The sequence below is a fragment of the Aquila chrysaetos genome, chromosome Z, assembly GCF_900496995.4.
Source record: "Aquila chrysaetos chrysaetos chromosome Z, bAquChr1.4, whole genome shotgun sequence".
In the NCBI taxonomy this organism is placed as follows: Eukaryota; Metazoa; Chordata; class Aves; order Accipitriformes; family Accipitridae; genus Aquila; species Aquila chrysaetos.
In genome coordinates, this window is record NC_044030.1 from 8,562,708 (window position 1) to 8,573,863 (window position 11,156).

Genomic DNA, 11,156 nt, shown 5'->3' on the forward strand with positions numbered 1-11,156 from the left:
TTCTTAACAAATGTAAGAGGTGCTTTTTTCCTTTTTTTGAAAAAGTCTGAATATGTAGTTTAAACAAAGTTTTGCTGTGGGGTTTTTTGATTGTTTGTATTTTCTTTTTTTTTTTGAGAAGGTTATACTCTCAAAAACAGCTGTCTGTCCTGAAGCTTTAGTCACAAGGTAAGATAGTTGGTAAATATTAGAGAACAGTCCTACAACATTTAATACATGAAGACAGGGCTTGGGAAACTAGAGCCCAGTTCAACACTCTTCCTTCTCTGATGTAGCCTTGCAGAGTTTGTTTGTCCTTTCTGAAACATTACTGTTCTAAACAGCTGACAGGTAAAATTTTTGCTGCACCACTTTGGTGTAACAGGGGTAACCATGAAAAAAGAAAACTGTAAGAACTAAGCAAAAGACTGAGAAGTGCTCAGATACAATAATAATAGAAACTGGTGTATAACTTAATCCAGGTCAATGTTAGCAGCACAAAAGTCTTCAAGTAAGTGCAAAAATATAGGGTCTCAGTGGTCCTTGGGGAACCTACAGAAAAGACAGTCACATAGGGGAGGGAGAGAAGGCAGCAGCAGAAACCAAGGAAACAATGTAGCGTTTAATGATAAAACAAGTAAAAGGCTAATAAATCAGAGTGCTGGGAGTGTTGATGAGAAATTTGAATATGGTGGGAGGGTAAAGAACTTGGATTTTAGAAAGTAAAGGAACAATTATGCAGTTGAAACAACAGAAGGAGCACTGTTTAAATTGATGCATTTCTCATGAGGCTAATACGGAAACATATTCATACATTTATTTATACAGCATATGTATATATTTATTATAAAGCACATGTAGATGAGAGTAGAGATTTAAACTTTTGCCTCCTGTATATTTGAAAAAATATTATAACCACTTTTTAGGGTGTGTCCTTCTAGGCACAATTCTTATTTAATTGTATATTCAGCATGGAATAGCTTAACTCAATGCAGAAGAGAAAAAAAAGTTGAAATACATGAAATGATTTACTGGGTAGGAATCCTATTTTCTGCTCAATAAATTCACTTTATTACACAGATAACTTCTACCAAATTCCCTTTTAAAGGGTGAACATCTTTTAACTACAGAATAAAACCCGCCTACCTTTCCTTACTATTTGTATTTCTTCATACTTAGCATGGGATCATTAAATACATTTGAAGAAAAAACAGCATCTATATCATAGGTGGAGGGAAAGCCAAGAACAACTTATTCTGTTGCTGTTTAGTCTGAAAATAAAGGGCTGCTGAGCACAGGTATATTTTTTTGAGAAAACACCACTTTTCTTTGGAAGCTGAATTATAATCGACTCAGGACTCAGTAAAACTCTGTATTCCTAAGTCTATGCGGTGACTGATACTCGAGCGCAGACTGATGGGCTGAAGAAACGCAGTGGTTCACCACATCTGAAAGAAGAGTGGTATAATGGATTAACAAAAGATCACCAACAGCACAGCTACAGTCCAGCTGTAGGGATAGCTAATAAGTGGTGGATGCTGCTGTGTTCTTGTCCCCTTAGGCAAATGCATGTCCACATCCTCCTTCCTATTCCAGCTCATTTAATTTTATTTATTTGTGTAGTCTAGCAGGTGCCTCAGACTGTTACTGAAAAGGGTTGGGAGTCTTCCCCTCAAATCAGGAGCACGTGTAAATATTATTTTTCTTTCAGATTAAAAAAAAAAAAAGTGAGAAATAAGTCAGTTAGGAACGTGGACAAAGGGAATATATAAATATTGCACCAGTGGCCGGGACCTGGTAGCTCATAAAAAATTGTTTCTGTCCACCAGATGCTCAGAGTACAGCCTCTTTTTAACCATGATGAACCTACCACCTCCCTTAAAAGGCCTGAGTTTGTGTCAGCAAGTACTCTAAATGATAAAATACTAGTTGCTTTGTATGACAGAAAAGGACTTAACTGCAAGGTTCAAGCAAACAACTTATTTGAACTTCACTTACAGATTTAACACGCCACTATTGCAGGTTTTGCAGATACAATGGAGGAATGAACAATTGCAATTTTTTAAGGCAAGAGTAGTACATTATTACAACCACAAGCGATTCACAGACAACCACAAGCACACACACGTTTAAAAACTTAAAGCATAAACAATATTCACTTACCCCTCCAGGTAAGGGCTCTCAATTCCAGGGAAGCTACCTCGACCAGCATCCCGATCAAGGGGGGAAGGGTTTCCTTCACAACCCAACTGTATAGTTGGAGAAGTGACTCCTCCATTTCCAACCTGAATCTTAGAGTTTTTATCCCCTGACTTGTGGAATGGTATATATGACTATGTCTGAGTGGATTATGATATATGCCTGAGTGGATTATGATATATGCCTAAATGGATTATGTATATCTGAGTGGAGTTTCCCCTTATCTTTCCTTCATTGGTCTGTGATTGTTTGAATACACAAGGTTGTCATTTGAAACTGAAGCTGAAACCCTCCAGTTCTTTTTATTTTGCCTTGCTTCCTCAGGCAACTGAACAGTGGTTGGATTGAGACTCAGGGCATACTATTTGTTAAGGGATTTCAAGGCTCAGTTCAGGTTTTGGTTCTTTGAATGGTGCAGCCACTGCCCTGTTTACTTTAGGGTTTATCAGACACCCCAGGGCTAAGCTGTCTACACAGCTCCCCGTGAGTCGTGAGTCGTCTCTGCAGAGAGACAGGGCCTCAAGGCAACCCAAGGCTGGGTCACTTTTGTAACCCCCCATGAGTCGCCTGTGGGCACTAGACACGGTGAAACTCGTTTGTGAACGATGAGCCGGACAATCCACACACTTTGGTTGGAGCGAGAATTATGTTTTCCTCTATTTTTAAATCCTTGATGTTCTCAATGTATTATTCTTAGATCATACTGAAGAGTAAATAAGGCTACTGGCATGAACACATATTTATTTGTGACTATATGTGCACAGTGGGATTAAGAAACAGGACACAACAGGAGGTTGATAACAGAAATTATTTACAGTTTTGTGTCCAGGTAATTTTGCTTAGTCTAGACAAGTCTGCTGCTATAGGACTGATCACTGTTGTCTTATTTTTGTCTGCAGTAAGGAGCCATTTGATGATTGTTTTTTTTTCTTAAGCACAGCTGGCTCAATTACAGGTTGAATGGGTATTTAGGGGTATATTTTGCAAAAGAGGTGAGATGATTTTAAAGATGTAGGAACATCTTAGAAAGTCTCTGTGGGGCTGTCGAACTCTTAATTTTTCTTTGAGTTGATACAGTACTTGGTGAATGTCTAGAAAATGAATATGAGTCCACCATAAAGAGATTTATGTAATTCTATTATATAAATCCTAGGTCAGACCCATTAGCTGATGTAAATCAGCAGAGTACAATTTCCATATATCTACCATGATTTATACTAGCTCAGAGCCTGGTCTTATATTTTCTCAGTCTGACTACATCATTATTTTTAAAAAGTAGATTTGTTCTGTACAATACCTTAGAGGTGCAAAACAGCCAGGTTTTAAACTTAATTTTACTGAATATATTTTTTTAATATATTCCTTCTATTTGAGCTCAAATCATAGGGAACCAATAAATTTGGAGTACTTTTTGCAGCAGTATTATTACAGAGATAATTTTACATTAGCTGTCTATTCAGAAAGTATAAACCACGTTACAACTAATGTTTTATACAAGAAAACATATGAGAAAACATACGGAATGACTTGTCTTTACTTAAACATTAAGATAGCTTTTGAATCTGAATTGCTATAGCTGTTCTGCACAGTTTTACAAGTAGACACTCTTCATCCACAAGGGGAGAGTCTCGGTTACGTGGGTGTACAATGCTCTGTTTTCTGGGGTAGAACTCTCCCTGCTGTGTTCAGGGAGGTGTTCAGGAGTGATTAGTATAGGCCAATGTTATACCAAAATTATCTCCTCTCTAAGGATCTATGAAATAGTCTTAGGAGGAATGGAAGTGCTACTATAGCATTTCAGCCAGGCTGAAGTGGCATAGACAGCAGGAAAACCAATGCTCTGCTCACGAACAAATGTGGTCCCCAGCACATCTCACCATGCAAACTCCAGACTGCATTTCCCTGAGAACAAAACTCAGAAGGAAGTGGACTGTGCACCTCTCACAACAGGGAAACAGAGCAAAGAAAACTGGATGGGACATTTCCCTTGGGTGGTGGTCAGCCTCAGACAGAAAAAGCTCTGCGGGTTTATGGGGTACATTCAGGTTTTATTGTTGTGGTGGGACGTTGCAGTGCCAGATTAAAGCAGCTCAGACCCTGAGAAGACCATCTGTCCATCTTCATTCTCTTAACTATAGACAAACATACGGAGGTATCAGGCAAAATTAGGGAATCAATTTTGGTATTTACCTCGCAAGAATGTGAAACTCATACTCCAGCCAAAGCAACAGGAGATGAAACATATGAGATGGAAATTGTGTTTACATCTGGGCAAATATTTCACCTACACCAGACTAGGCATGCTCAAGTGTGTGTCTTGATCAATATTTGCATTTGAGCTCTTCCCTAATTTTTATTCTTTTGTTGGTTTATTTTTTCTCTTAATTTCTTCATAGTGATGATCAAAACATACATGGTTATATTCTTAAATCCAGATTTTTCCTCCATCACCCAGGAACGTGCAAAAAGGTTTTAAAATACACCACCTGTGATACGAGTTTTTTAAAGCTTGTTCTCTTGCTCAGCCAGTAAATCCCAAGGAGGAAAGCAGCAGGAAAAGCTGGGCTGAAGTGATGTTGATATACAAGTCTTTGACACATTTCTTTCCCAACAGTGCATATGACAAACTTGCTGCACAGATGATGTGTGACTGTTAGACTCTCAGCAGGCATCCTTGTTTCCTTAGCTGAAACTGCAGGAACTATGTTTTTATGCATTTATTTACTTTAAGTGACAAGGCTGTCTTGGATCAGTCTACAGTGTGTCAGCCAAGATGGTAGCTGTCACAAAGACAGAAGTGAAGACACTTCTTAGATGTTTCTCTCAGCAGGGCCTCCTACTTTCTTGGGACTCCCTTGCCATTACCAGTTATACATCTGAAAACAGGGATGGGAAATCATATCACAAAACAATCTACATCCCTGCATGGGTCATACAGTGGCCAACTGCTTCCAAGCCATGTTTCTTTCTTCTTAGTGCCCTCAATCTTTGCAGAGTTCCTGTCCTACCCATTTTACCAATGAAATGCATTGACTGAGCTCATGCTTGATTAGTTTTCTGTCTGTCAATAACTACATAGGACATACTTCTCATTTTTGTTCACCGTACCTTCCCTTTCATTTTCAGAATGAAAAGAATAGATCAGAAATGAAAGCTGTCACTCTGTGGCTATCAGTATTAATGGATGTTCAGTGTCTGATAGCACTAGGCAGAGGTCGCACAACATGAGAAGCTCATTCCTACTAGAGAAGATTTCCTTCCTTTTACTGTTTCTCGAGAATGAATATTCTTTTATAGAACTTTTTTCACCCTTTCTCCTCTTTTTTTTTCTCTAGGGTGTCTTAAAGAACAAGAATATCACTACATTAGAGAATAAAAGTAGAGTTCAGATTTTCATACATATTTTATATGTGAGTTCTAATGACTTCAGTATATATTTCCTACTTTATCTTACTTTATCTACAATGGTATTCTTTCCTCCTGAGGTTTAGGGTGCCTCCATTTTCAGAGGAACATATAGGTATTTTCATTGCATGAGCCAGTTTACCTTAAAATCAAATGAATTCCTCTAGGAATGTGCCTCTTGTCTCTTCTAACCAAAAAGAAAGCACTGACTATGTACCAGGTATTTAGCTTTTGGATGGTTACACCGAAACAGCACACAGGTCTTCCTGGGAAGCAGAAAGATCAGATGTGAAAGAAGACTAAAAATACATGTTTTCCTTCATTGCCTCCACCACTGTTAGCCATCAGAAACAAGTGTCATAGAATCATAGAGTACCAGGTTGGAAGGGACCTCAAGGACCATCTGGTCCAACCTTTCTTGGCAAAAACACAGTCTAGACAAGATGGCCCAGCACCCTGTCCAGCCAAATCTTAAAAGTATCCAGTGTTGAGGAATCCACCACTTCCCTGGGGAGATTATTCCAATGGCTGTTCTCATTGTAAAAAATTTTCCCCTTGTGTCTTTTTGGAATCTTCCCAGGAGTAACTTGTACCTATTACCCCCCATCTTTTCCATGAGATTCCTTGTAAAAAGGGAATCTCCATCTTATTTTTAGTCACCCTTTAAATACTGGAACAGGGTGATAAGGTCTTGTTGTGGTTTAATGCCAGCTAGCAACTAAGTGCCATGCAGCTGCTTGCTCACTCCCCCCGCTCCCCGCAGTGGGATGGGGGAGAGAATCGGGGGAAAAAAAGTATAACTCATGGGTTGAGATAAGAACAGTTTAATAGAACAGAAAGGAGGAAAAAAAATGATGATGATGATGATAATAATAATAATAATAATAATAATAATAATAATAATAAAATTACAATAATAATAATAATAATAATAAAAATTGAATATAGAAAACAAATGATGCACAATGCAGTTGCTCACCACGTGCTGACTAATGCCCAGTTAGTTCCCAAGCAGTGATCTGCCCCCCTGGCCAACTCCCCCCAGTTTATATACTGGGCATGACGTCACATGGTATGGAATATTCCTTTGGTCAGTTGGGGTCAGCTGTCCTGGCTGTGTCCCCTCCCAACTTCTTGTGCCCCTCCAGCCTTCTTGCTGGATGGGCATGAGAAACTGATAAATCCTTGACTTTGCAATCCAAAACATAATACTATACCAGCTACTACAAAGAAAATTAACTCTATCCTGGCCAAAACTAGGACAGGTCTCCCCTAAACCTTCTTTTCTCAAGGCTGAACAAACCCAGTTCTCTCAGCCTTTCCTCATATGGAAGGCTTCCCAGCCCTTTGATCATCTTTGTGGCCCTTCTCTGGACCCTCTCCAGTCTGTTCACATCTTTTTTGTATAGCAGGGACCAAAACTGAACACAGTATTCAAGGTGTGGCCTGACAAGCACTGGGTAGGGTGGGATAATGACTTATTTATCTCTGCTGGTGATGCCCTTGTTGATGTAGCCCAACATCCTTTTGACTTTCTTTGCCACAGCAGCACACTATTCACTCATATTGAACTTGTCCACCAGGACCCCCAGGTCCCTTTCCACAGAGCTGCTCCCCAGCCAGGTAGATCCCAGCCTGCGCTGCACTCCTGCATTATGTTTTCCCAGGTGCAAGACATTACATTTGCCTTTGCTGAACTTCATAAGGTTCTTGTTAGCCCACTCTGCAAGCCTATCCAGGTCTTCCTGCAGGGTGGCTCTCCCTTCTGAAGTGTCCACTTTGCCAGTCAGTTTGGTATCATTGGCAAACTTCATCAGAGTACACTTGATCCCATCATCCAGATCACTTATGAAGATATTAAACAGTGTTGGGCCCAATATCAGTCCCTCTGGGACTCCACGTTACAGGTTGCGAGTTTGAAAAGGAGCTATTTACTACCACCCTCTGAGTGCGGCCTGTCAGCCAGTTCCCCACCCACCGCACAGACCACTTGTGTAGACCATAACGTATCAGTTTCTTCGGGAGGAGGCTATGGGAAACCATACTGAAAGCCTTCGAGAAATCCCAGTAGACAATGTCCACTGCTTGCTCCACATCAACCAAGCAGTTTACTTTGTTGTAGAAGGTGATCAGTTTTGTAAAGCATGATTTGCCCTTCATGAATCCATGATGCCTATTCCCAGTCATGCGCTTTGTTTGACTTGTGATAGCCCTGTGGTGGGTTGATCCCAGCTGGATACCAGGTGCCCAGCAAAGCCACTCTATCAATCCCCTGTTTAGCAGTTCAGCTGGAGAGGGGAGAGAAAATATAATTAAAAGCTCATGGGTAGAGATAAGAACAGGGAGAGATCACTCATCAATTACCATCACGGGCAAAACAGACTTAACTCGGGGAAATTAATCCATCAAAACAGAGTAGGTTAATGAGAAATAAAAGCAAATCTTAAAACACCTTCCACCCACCCCTCCCTTTGTCCTGGGTACAGCTTCAGTTCCAAATTCTCTACCTCCTCTACCCCAGTGGCACAGGGGGATGGGGAATGGGGGCTGCAGTCAGTTCATTACACGTTGTCTCTGCTGCTCCTTCCTCCTCAGGGGAAGGACTCCTCACACTCTTCCCCTGCTCCAGCATGTGGTCCTTCCCACAGGAGAGAGTCCTCCATGAACTTCTCCAATGTGAGTCCTCCCCATGGGCTGCAGTTCTTCACGAACTGCTACAGCATGGGTCCCTTCCACGGGCTGCAGTCCTTCAGGCACAGACTGCTCCAGAGTGGGTCCCCACGAGGTCACAAGTCTTGCCGAAAAACCTGCTCCAGTGTGGGCTCCTCTCTCCATGGGGCCACAGGTCCTGCCAGGAGCCTTCTCCAGCACAGACTTTCCACAGCATCGCAGCCTCCTTTGGGCACCCACCTTCTCTGGTGTGGGGTCCTCCCCGGGCTGCAGGTGGATATCTGCTCCACCGTGGACCTCTGTGGGCTGCAGGGGGACAGCCTGCCTCACCATGGTCTTCCCCACGGGCTGCAGGGGAATCTCTGCTCCGGCGCCTGGAGCACCTCGTCCCCCTCCTTCTTCACTGACCTGGGGGTCTGCAGGGTTGTTGCTCTCACATGTTCTCACTCCTCTCTCCGGCTGCAGTTTTGTTTGTTGCACAGCAACGTTTTTACCTTCTTAAATCTGTTATCCCAGAGGTGCTACCACTATTGCTGATGGGCTCGGCCTTGGCCAGCAGCAGGTCTGTCTTGAAGCCAGCTGGCATTTGCTCCATTGGATATAGGGGAAGCTTCCAGCAGCTTCTCACAGAAGCCACCCCTGTAGGCCCCCACTACCAAAACCTTGCCATACAAACCCCATACAATCCCCCAGGAAGATACATTCCATAACTTTTCCTGGGACTGAGCTAAGATTGATGGGCCTATAATTTCCTAGATCCTCCTTTAAGACCTTCTTGTAGATGGAGATGTGTTGTGGTTTAACCCCAGCCGGCAACCAAGCACCAAGCAGCCGCCAACTCACTTCTCACTGAAAATTCCTACTTACATTCTCACTACAAACTCAAAATCTAATGTTTAAGTCCTTCCTTGAGGATTTGTCTTAGCTACCTCAGTCACCAAATGTCCCAGTTTCTGAAATTCTGTCTCAATCAACTTCATGAAAAAGAGCCCTAAAAAGCCTTTTTTTAACTAGTAAACTAATTGTTGATCCAGATTATTCCTTCATTAAAGTCTGTTCCCTTTACCTTTCCTTTCATTCTTCTCATAGATCCAGAGTCCTTTCCTGCCCTTATATTCATCATTCATTTTCAGGAAAGTTACTTGAAAACCTAAAGCATAAAACAACTATTTATGTTGATTCCATTGAGTATGCTGCAAATATAAAAACTACCATCATAGGTATTTTTAAGACTAAAATTCTATGAGAGATAGTGGGGAGACAAAAGACTACCTTTATTCTAGGGGTGCATTCTCAAATGTTCCTAATTAGACTGAAGAAAGATTTAAGTATGTTTGTCATTAGAGTTTTGCAGATGGCTGTAATTGTGCATTTATAGAATGACATAAGCCCTAGAAAGGATCTATCAAGGAATGAATTTTAGTGCCATTGCTCAACATCTAAACTGGTGGATAACATCCTGCTGGAGCTTTACTCAGGCCTCAGCATTAAACAGAATTAGTGGCTGGAGCTCACACTGCAGCTCACAGGGACAGTTGTACAAGGGTGCAATCACTCACCACAGAACAAGTAAGAGTGTTCCTGTAGGAAAGCACCCAGTTCTGAAGAAGCTTTTTTTTTTTTTTTTCTTTCTTCTTTTTTCTGCTGGTCAAAAACTTGACAGCTAAGGGTCATGTGAAGACAATTGTTAGGAGAGAGGAATCCCTCATGGTTTTTTCTATTGACTTTTTTTTGAGGTTATTAAGGCAATCATTCTGCATAATTTATATGCAGAAGAGAATTGATAAGATTTGGAGTAAGTAAAGAAGGATAATTAAAATGCAAATGTTTTAGTCTTTCTATTAAAAGTAATGAAAGTTGTAAATCACCCATATTTTTCAGATGTGAAGCATCAATTTTCAGTGTTACATGCTTCAAGCATTTTCTATATAACTGTTGTTTAAGAGGAAGGTTGGAGAAAAAGGAACCCTTCTGGGCACTGTCCCCTGTAGGAAAGAGCTCCAATGAGGTCATCCATGACTAAATGGTGACTGGCACTCCCAGTGACCAGAGCACGAGACATTGAGAGACTTGACAACTAAATAAACAGGCTTAACCCCAAAGGGTCTCTGGTTTCTTCCATAAAATGAAAATGACAGTTGAACCATTTTGTTCATATTTTATTTCTAAAAAAAAAAAAAAAAATTGCCTTTGAGAATTTTTCATTTGTTTAGTTGATTTTCCTTTCTTAAGCAAGGTGAAATGGAAACATTATCAGAGTATTTTAAAAAATCTGTTTATTTTTGGAATATTTTTGTTGTTGTTGCCACAAATTCTGTAATAGTTTCAAGATGATGTAATGTACCCTTTTAACAAATAAAATCTTTTGTCATAGACAATTTAAAAATTTGTTTTCCATCACCATGTCTTGATGGACAGATGGAGATGGGAAACCAATTTAGTAACCACCTCAGATCTTACTGTAAGTGGGGATCAAAAAAAGAAAAATTACTTTTAAGTTATCCAGACATAGATGACAACCAAGAAACTGGCCAGGTGCTTTGAAAGCTGTGTTCGGGTTTTTCAGATTTATTTTGCTTTAAAGTGAAGGAACTGAGGACAAATTGGGATGTCCAAATAGCCTTTGGTCAGAAAAAGACAACTAAGAATATTAGAAATAAAAAAGAAAGTGTGACCATTGTTTAAAGGAAAGAAAAAATTACAGCTGAAAAGAGAAGACAGTTGCAGAAGTGGACTGCCAAAATATAACATGGAGTCAGATGAAAAGAAGCCTGCAATGAGGCAAACTATTGCTCCTGGCGCTGGATGAAGCAGGGATGTGGTTTGGACAGTGGTTACTTGGGTACTCCTGCACAACATGGCTCAGGTATGCACTACTTAAGGCAGAGCTAATGGGGCATAGT